Source organism: Procambarus clarkii, chromosome 9 (genome assembly GCF_040958095.1).
Source record: "Procambarus clarkii isolate CNS0578487 chromosome 9, FALCON_Pclarkii_2.0, whole genome shotgun sequence".
NCBI classification, from domain to species: Eukaryota; Metazoa; Arthropoda; class Malacostraca; order Decapoda; family Cambaridae; genus Procambarus; species Procambarus clarkii.
The window spans coordinates 50,613,003-50,623,282 of NC_091158.1; the positions used below are offsets into that span (position 1 = coordinate 50,613,003).

The window sequence follows — 10,280 nt, forward strand, 5'->3', positions numbered from 1 at the left end:
TATGTATGAGGTCAATTTTTTTTATTGGAGTTAAAATTAACGTAGATATATGACCAAATTTAACCAACCCTACCTAACCTAACCTAACCTATCTTTATAGGCTAGGTTAGGTTAGGTAGCCGAAAAAGTTATGTTAGGTTAGGTTAGGTAGGTTAGGTAGTCGAAAAACAATTAATTCATGAAAACTTGCCTTATTAGGCAAATCGGGCCTTGCATAGTAGGCTGAAAAGTGCGTTCTGGCTACTAGGTACGACATATATATATATATATATATATATATATATATATATATATATTTATATATATATATATATATATATATATATATATATATATATATATATATGCGAACAAGCCTGAATGGTCCCCAGGACAATATGCAACTGAAAACTCACACCCCAGAAGTGACTTGAACCCATACTGCCAGGAGCAACGCAACTGGTATGTACAGGGACGCCTTAATCCGCTTGACCATCACGACCAGACATAAGGAAGTGATAGCCGAGGCTATTTGACCCACTTCCCCGCTGGCACTCGGATGGTAATCTTGGGCATAGCATTTTATCAAATCACCTCATTTTTGGGGCAACACGTGAGGAACACAAATGCGAACAAGCCTGAATGGTCCCCAGGACAATATGCAACTGAAAACTCACACCCCAGAAGTGACTCGAACCCAATACTGCCAGGAGCAACGCAACTGGTATGTACAGGGACGCCTTAATCCGCTTCACCATCACGACCAGACATAAGGAAGTGATAGCCGAGGCTATTTGACCCACTTCCCCGCTGGCACTCGGATGGTAATCTTGGGCATAGCATATGGGTTCGAGTCACTTCTGGGGTGTGAGTTTTCAGTTATATATATATATATATATATATATATATATATATATATATATATATATATATATATATGCGAACAAGCCTGAATGGTCCCCAGGACAATATGCAACTGAAAACTCACACCCCAGAAGTGACTCGAACCCATACTCCCAGAAGCAACGCAACTGGTATGTACAAGACGCCTTAATCCACTTGACCATCACGACCGGACATAATGAGGTGATAGCCGAGGCTATTTGAACCACCCCACCGCCGGCACTCGGATAGTAATCTTGGGCATAGCATTTTACCAAATCAAACATTTGGTTTGCCCCAAAGAATGAGGTGATTTGGTAAAATGCTATGCCCAAGATTACTATCCGAGTGCCGGCGGTGGGGTGGTTCAAATAGCCTCGGCTATCACCTCATTATGTCCGGTCGTGATGGTCAAGTAGATTAAGGCGTCTTGTACATACCAGTTGCGTTGCTTCTGGGAGTATGGGTTCGAGTCACTTCTGGGGTGTGAGTTTTCAGTTATATATATATATATATATATATATATATATATATATATATATATATATATATATATATATATATATATATATATATATATATATATATATATAATATTAATATTATATATCTTGCCTGAAATGCTGCGTGTACTAGTGGCTTTACAAGATAGTTCTTATAAAGATAGCATTTTGTGGTTATTCTCTATATCTGGTTCACCTAACAGTAAATAAGTACCTGGGAGTTAGACAGCTGCTATGGGCTGCTTCCTAGGGATGTGTGTGTGTGTTTGTATTCATGTTGAATTTTACAAAGTAGGAAGAAATGTTTGTAAAAAAAAAAATCAAATATTTTTGAAAGTATAAGTAGATTTGATATTTTTCTTTAATTGTTTATGTCTGCTGTCTCGCCTCCTTTATAAAATGGCATCATTCTTGCTTTTTTAAGGATATCAGGAAAAGTAAGGCACTCCAGAGATTTGTTGACTCCTTCCTAGTGTTGCCTAGCCCAGCCCAGCCTAGACAAGGCAGGCTGGGCATCCTAGCCTCACGCAGCTTAGCCCCCACCTACATGTAGCATCCCAGTCCATCCTAAGTGATCATTACCTTACTGGCTGTGTTTTCTCTTCAGCCCTGAATGTAATGTGGTGGAACATAAGCAGATACATATCAGGTCTTAGAGAATCTGTACTTCATACATTTCTTAATAATGTCTCACAAATATTTAAATAATTAAAAAAAAAATGTATAATAACTTCATATTATTCTTGCAATTTATTTTTGCATTTTTTTTATACAAAATTTACATTTTAAAAGATTACCTCTATTTTTAGATTGATGACTTGAAGACTACAGTGCCATCCACAGCAAATCATGGTCTTAAAATATCTCCTAGCAATGACGAGACCAATTTTCACAGAGATCAAATTTTTGCTAACCATTAGTCACAGGTAAATATATATTATATATATAATATTATATATATAAAATTAACTTCTTCATTGCTCAAAGCACCTTTAGACATTCTGAGAGTTGTGCTATTTTATTAAAAAATTAATTAGGCTATATTTTAATGTTTTGTAATGTTTTCATTACTGTTTTTGTTTTGAAATATAAATTGTTGAGTTTTGAAACATTTTGACATTAACTATACCTGAATATTTATAAACAAAAAAATACCAGAACTATGTCCTTGACAATTGCACTAAGAAGTCTTTGCCAAAATCAGGTGCTCAGTGCAGTAGTTAAAAACTTAAAAGTTGTACCACCTCTGGTGCAAGATTAGGGACCCATAGCCTCAGAGAAGAAAATAGAGAGTACTCAGAGAAGGCCTTGAATAATAGGCAGGCTGTTTGTGTGTGTTTCGACGGTAAGCTTGCTGACACCATATGTAATTACCTAAGTGTAGTTACAGGATTAGAGCTACGCTCGTGGTGTCCCGTCTACCCAGCACTCTTTGTCACATAATGCTTTGAAACTACTGACGGTCTTGGCCGCCACCACCTTCTCACTTAACTTGTTCCAACCGTGTACCACTCTGTATGCGAAAGGAAATTTTTTTATATTTCTTTGGCATCTTTGTTTAGTTTAAATCTATGACCTTTTGTTCTTGAAGTTCCAGGTCTCGGGAAATCTTCCCTATCGATTTTATCAATTCCTGTTACTATTTTGTACATAGTGATTTTATCATCTCTTTTTGTTGTCTTCTAGTTTTGGCATATTTAATGCCTCTGACCTCTCCACATAGCTCTTGCCCTTTAGTTCTGGGAGCCACTTAGTAGCATGTCTTTGCACCTTTTCCAGTTTGTTGATGTGCTTCTTAAGATATGGGCACCACACAACCGCTGCATATTCTAGCCTTGGCCGAACAAAACTCGTGAACAATTTCTTTAGTATTTCGCCATCCATGTATTTAAACAAAATTCTGAAGTTAGAAAGCGTGGCATAGGCTCCTCACACAACGTTCTTTATGTGGGCCTCAAGTGATAGTTTTCTATCTAGAATCAACCCTAGACCTCTTTCTTTTATCAGAATTATATAAAGATTTCTCACATAATTTGTAGGTTGTGTGGGATCTATGTTCTATTCCACATTCCATAACATGGCATTTATTCACATTAAATTTCATTTGCCAAGTGGTGCTCCATATACTTATTTTGTCCAGGTCTTCTTGAAGGGCATGACAATCATCTAAATTTCTTATCCATCCCATTATCTTAGCATCATCAGCAAACATGTTTATATAATTCTGTATTCCTACTGGTAGATCATTTATGTAGACAATGAACATTTCTGGTGCATGTACTGTGGTACTCTACTTATGACACTTCTCCAGTCCGATTGCCTCTGATTACTGCCCTCATTTTTTTAGCAGTCAGAAAATTTTTCATCCATGTTAGAAGCTTACCTGTCACCTACCCAAAATTTTCTAGTTTCCAGAACAACCTCTTATGTGGAACTCTGTCGAAAGCCTTTTTTATGTCTAGATAGATGCAGTCAACCCAACTACCTTTTTCCTTTAAAATCTCTGTGGCTCAATCATAGAAACTGAGTAAATTCGATACACAGGATCTTCCAGATCGAAAACAATACTGTCTGTGTGATATTATATAATTTCTCTCCAGGTGTTCTACCCATTTAGATTTTATTATTTTTTTTTTTTTTTCAATCCTTTCACTGTTACACTTGTCAATGATTCAGGTCTATAACTGAGAGAGGTGGGGTCTTCCCTGTTGCCACTTTTGTAGATTGGAACTATGTTAGCCTTTTTTCACATGTTTGTTATGACTCCTGTACACAGGGATGCCTGAAAGATCAGGTGAAGTGGAAGGCTGAGCTCAGATACACATTCTCTCAGAACCCATGGTGAAACTCCATCTGGACCAACTGCTTTGTTCTTACTTAGCTACTTTAGCATATTTTCCACTTCATCTCTAGACACCTCTATACGCTCTATGATGTTCTCAGAAATTCTTATTGTGTCTGGTTCTCTTAAGATTTCATTTTGTATAAACACACTTTGGAACTTTTGGTTTAATGTTTCACACATTGCATTATCATTTTCTGTGAATCTGTTTCCTATTTTCAACCTCTGGATATTATCCTTTACCTGCAATTTGTTGTTTATGAATTTGTAGAATAGGCCCAGTTCTGTTTTACATTTATCCATTATCCCTTTTTAAAAATTTCTTTCTGCCTCTTCCCTTACTGCTGTATAGTTGTTTCTCGCATCTTTGTATCGCTGGTATGATTGGGGGTTTGGCTTCTTTCTATTTTGATACCTGCTTGATGGGGTTCTGCTCTTCTACTCCCCAAGCCCGGCCTGAGGCCAGGCTCGACTTGTGAGAGTTTGGTCCACCAGGCTGTTGCTTGGAGCGGCCCGCAGGGCCACATACCCACAACATCCCGGCTGATCCGGAACTTCTCTTAGAAAACAGTCCAGTTTTCTCCTGAAGACGTCCACGGTTGTTCCGGCAGGAACAACCGTGCAACCGTGCTCTGAAGGGGAAAGTGAATACTGAGCAGTACTCGAGACGGGACAACATAAGTGACTTGAAGAGTACAACCATTGTGATGGGATCCCTGGATTTGAAAGTTCTCATAATCCATCCGATCATTTTTCTGGCTGACGCAATATTTGCTTGGTTATGCTCCCTAAACATTAGATCGTCGGACATCATTATTCCCAAATCCTTGACATGCTGTTTTTCTACTATGGGAAGATTCGATTGTGTTTTGTACCCTGTATTATGTTTCAGATCCTCATTTTTGCCATACCTGAAATTTATCACTGTTAAACATCATGTTATTTTCTGCTGCCCAATCGAAAACTTTGTTGACATCTGCTTGTAGTTTTTCAATGTCTTTCATTCCATTTTTGTGTCTTTGGTCTGTGGCCCTCTCTCAATTTCTGTTGAACCAATCCTGTTTTCTGGCCCTGCATCTCTGTTTTGGTATGAATGTTTGTGTGCCTTCATTGTATATTTTGCAAAATTTGGCATACATTTAATTTACTTCCCTGTCTAGCAACAAGTCTGCCTAATTACTTATTAAAAAAAATTTGAAGTTCCCCATAGTGACCTCTCTCTCTTGAAATCAAGTTTATCAACTGTTTCAATGTCCCCATTTTCTGTGTGTGTGTGTTTGGAGGCTAAGCTTGCTGATACCATGTGTGTGTGTGTTTGGAGGCTAAGCTTGCTGATACCATGTGTGTGTGTGTGTGTTTGGAGGCTAAGCTTGCTGATACCATGTGTGTGTGTGTGTTTGGAGGCTAAGTTTGCTGATAATATGTGTGTGTGTGTGTTTGGAGGCTAAGCTCGCTGATACCATGTGTGTGTGTGTGTTTGGAGGCTAAGCTTGCTGATACCATTTGTGTGTGTGTGTGTTTGGAGGCTAAGCTTGCTGATACCATGTGTGTGTGTGTGTGTTTGGAGGCTAAGCTTGCTGATACCATGTGTGTGTGTGTGTTTGGAGGCTAAGCTTGCTGATACCATGTGTGTGTGTGTGTGTGTGTGTTTAGAGGCTAAGCTTGCTGATACCATGTGTGTGTGTGTATTTGGAGGCTAAGCTTGCTGATACCATTTGTGTGTGTGTGTTTAGAGGCTAAGCTTGCTGATAGCATGTGTGTATTTGGAGGCTAAGCTTGCTGATACCATGTGTGTGTGTGTTTGGAGGCTAAGCTTGCTGATACCATGTGTGTGTGGGTGTGTGTTTGGAGGCTAAGCTTGCTGATACCATGTGTGTGTGTGTTTGGAGGCTAAGCTTGCTGATACCATGTGTGTGTGTGTGTTTGGAGGCTAAGTTTGCTAACACCGTGTGTGTACTCACCTGTTTAAATAATAATAGGGGTGTGTACCACCTCTGGTGCAATTGTAGGGACCCACAGCCTTGAAGAAAATAAAGAGTATTCAGAGAAGACCTTGTGGATTCTCACTGAACACTAATCTTTTCTTCTCCTATCACCCCTCTTATTTTGTTTTATGCTGTATTCTATTATATATCATATAAATACATAGCCAAATGGCAATATTTATTATGTCTATACAAAAAAAAGACATCCACTTTATTTTTTTTCTCTCCTTTGTTTCTATGTGGATTTTGTTGTGACTAATGATTCTCCTCCTTCCCATCAACAGGTCTTCCTCACTGGGCTTGCTCGGCTTTTGTGTTACTGTGAGGGTGCCATCATCGTTTACCCTTCAAGACTGACTCATGCTGGCATTGCATTTGTTGACTTCCCTTCACAGTAAACAGTCCTTCTCCATAAGGTGATTGTCCAGGGCAAGCAGGGTGTGACTGCCATCTTGGAGAAGCAGGGTCTTTTAATATGAAGAATCTTCCGTCTTCTCTACTTACGCCAGCTTGTGCCGGCCTTGCATTCTTGTTACTTCATGGCCCTTGGGCCTTTTTTATTTATTTTACATAATAAATTTTTTTATTAATACCCGTGTTTCACAAGAGATCCTTAACATTTTAAGCACCAATTGTATTGACTAATGTACGTCTTGTAACCTTTAAGACATAGACAAGACATAGATAAATGAGTGAATAATACTGAGTGACTAGGTTAGGGCGAGGAACATAGTACAGTGTCTGGCTTTGGAAGAATGCCTACTGTTTTAGAAACCTTATTGCCATGATCATAATCGTATGGGTTAAAAAGCATTTGTTGTCACTCCTACACTGTGGCTTGTTGAGCTTGAAACCTTTGCTCCTTGTTCGTGTTACATCTGACCTTTTGAAGAAATTGTATGAATCAATATCCTCCAAATTGTTCAGTATTTTAAAGGTTTCGCTCTATTACTCTCATTTGCATATATCTAAGCATGTAGATTAGATATAGATTTAGATTAGATTTTTTATTCAGGTAAAGGTACATACATTGCAGATGAGTTACAAAGGGAAAGACAATGACTAGAGTTCACTAGCTCTATTGGAAGAGAAACGTCTGCAAGACAAGTGTGGGCAAAAATTAAGGTAGCTAAGGGGAGCAGAGCCCGGCCTGCGGCTCACAAAGACCCCCAGGGTAAGGCTGAAGAACTAATACACAAGTTGAGTGATGCAGCATCATCCTCCTCCCTCCCTGCATAAGTAAGCAGGGAACAGCTCCTCCGACATAATGACAGAAGGATTAGGATAACAAGAGCACAATCTAGTGATGACGAGTATGAGGAACCAATCACAGCCAAGGAAGTAAAGGGGGCTATGAAAAGGGTAAAAGTACAGCACCTGGTGAAGATGGCGTCACCTACGACATACTCAATGCACTGTGTGAAGTGTCTGGCAATCCACTACTCCACCTGTTTAACAAGTCATTCCTATGTGGAGTGTTGCCCACACAATGGAAACATGCAATAAAGGTCCCAATACCGAAACCCAATGACCCTGGCAATTATAGACCTATCAGTCTCATGTAATGCACTTGGAAGATGCTTGAAAGGATCATCCTAAACCGACTATTGCACAAAATAGGCAGGTTAGGGGAGGGGTCAATGGATTTGTTAAAGGACGGAGGACAGCAAACTATAGTTAATTACCTTGCTAATGATACAGCTAAGCACTCCCAATAAACTCGCACCTCGGGGCAAAATTTTAAAATTTAAAATACAATACCTAAAGCCACTAATACCCATAGCGTTTCGGGCAAGTATATACGAAGTAAAACCCAAACAAAGAACTGACTCCGTAGGACCCATAAAAGATGAGACTAACAATTTTAAGTTGTATCATAAAAGGGCGGCAAACACTCTCAATGAATACCTAACATCAGTGTTCACACTAGAAAGCTTGAATGACATCTCATCACCAACACAAATGTTTGTCGGAGGTAAGGAGAATGAATTAAGAGAAATACCAATTACACGCGACACAATCAGGAAGAGCATTGACAAACTAAAAGACTCAGAAGCCCAAAGTGTAAATGGATTTAAGTCCCAAGTCGTAAAGGAACTGGCAAATTAATTGGGTGGTTGTAGGTATAGGAGCTGCCTCGTATGGGCCGGTGGGCCTTCTGCAGTTGCCTTTGTTCTTCTGTTCTTGTGTTCTTATGTTGAGTAGCAACATTTGCAAATTTGCAGATGATACAAAAATAGGTAGGGAAATTAACACGGAAGAAGACTCACTATCACTTCAAGTTGATCTAAATAGGGTTTTGAAATGGTCAAAAGATTGACAGATGCAGTTTAATGCTGATAAATGTAAAGTTTTGAGACTAGGTAATGATGATAGTTACAAGATATGAGCTAGATGGTGTTGAGATTGCGAAGTCGGATTGTGAAAGGGATCTGGGAGTTATGATTAGTAAGAATTTAAAACAAAAGGATCAATGCATGAATGCTCGTAATAAGGCAAATAGGACACTGGGATTTATTAATCGAAGTGTTAGTAACAAGACACCTGGTGTGGTTCTTCAGCTATATCTTGCTCTGGTTAGGCCCCATTTACATTATGCAGTTCAGTTTTGGTCGCCATATTATAGAATGAATATAAATTCACTTGAACGTGTCTAGAGTAGGGTGACTAAGTTAATTCCCCAAAATAGAAATCTTTTATATGAAGAAAGATTAACAAAGCTTAAATTGCATTCACTGGAAAAGCGAAGAGTTAGGGGTGATATGATAGAGGTTTACAAGTGGATGAATGGACATAACAAAGGGGATATTAGTAGGGTATTAAAAGTATCAACACATGACAGAACACAAAACAATGGGTGTAAATTGGATAAGTTTAGATTTAGGAAAGACTTGGGTAAATACTGGTTTGGCAACAGGGTTGTTGATTTGTGGAACCAATTACCGCGTAACGTGGTGGAGGTGGGGTCCCTCGATTGTTTCAAGCGTGGGTTGGACATGTATATGAGTGGGTTTGGGTGGTTATAGATAGGAGCTGCCTCGTATGGGCCAATAGGCCTTCTGCAGTTACCTTTATTCTTATGCTCTTAATTCACTATGCTTGCCAGTGAAACTCCTTTTCAGAAAATCGCTGGACCATGGAATAGTTCCCCTAGTAATAGTTGAAGGTGATGTAGTGATCGAGTAATCCTTATACTCCATTATCTCATCATCATAATGGCATAACTAATTACACAAGCATTAATCCTATCCCTATTTACAGGTAACGGTTTTCCACCCTTCTATATCTTACTGTGAGGTGTCGTCACCGTACATAAGCAAGCGACTTGAGAATAGCACATTACGGGCTATTCATGCCCGTGCCACCTCTTGGGTGGCTTAATCTTTATAAATAAATCAGAATAGCACACACCACACGGGAGACATCTCCCGTCACGCAGGGTGCAGTCGCACCTCCACAGATCTCCAGTATCAGCTCTTGATATTGGTAATGGCTCAAAAGGGCCACCACTTACGGGGTATTCATGCCCGTGTCACCTCTTGGGTGGCTTAATCTTCATCAATCAATCGAATAGCACACAGTACAATCTCCAGTCAAGAATGTAGCACTCGGCGTGTACAGTTCTAATCGACCCAAGACGCTACAGCCTCGACACAGAGCAGACAGCAGACTACGACCGTTGTTCAGGTCCATGTAAACTACATCTACCCGAAGTCCTTCGTCTGAATAACCAGTTACCAGTTACAGGAGATACTTTTTCACCCACAGAGTTATTAACTCATGGAACCGCCTACCCACCGAAGCGGTACGTGGCAAAACGATGCTGATTTTCAAAATATACCTGGAAAAGATCATTCCTCCCTACACCTGGGGGGTACCTTCGTTAAAGTAAAAAGGTATACAGAAATAACAAAGAAAATAGATATGAATACTATTACCTTCGATGTTAGTAGTAGTTGTGCAAGTGAGGAGAAAGAAAAAATATTACGGAGTTCATGGATGAAAGTAGATTGATAATATTATCTTGGAACGTTATTGGATTAAAAACTAGAGCGGTGGATGTACACTATTATACTCTTAGAGAGAATA

The 10,280-nt window shown here is 39.3% G+C and overlaps 1 long non-coding RNA gene across 1 annotated transcript in view; it reads left to right on the plus strand.

The window, feature by feature from the left end:
* LOC138362969 (uncharacterized) overlaps nucleotides 1–6,766 on the plus strand; it is a 9,314-nt gene extending 2,548 nt beyond the window's left edge. Inside the window, exons 2-3 of the long non-coding RNA XR_011227947.1 lie at nucleotides 2,174–2,290; nucleotides 6,476–6,766. This is a non-coding gene — a long non-coding RNA (uncharacterized lncRNA). The remainder of the gene's footprint in view (nucleotides 1–2,173; nucleotides 2,291–6,475) is intronic.
* Nucleotides 6,767–10,280: the final 3,514 nt, after the last annotated feature.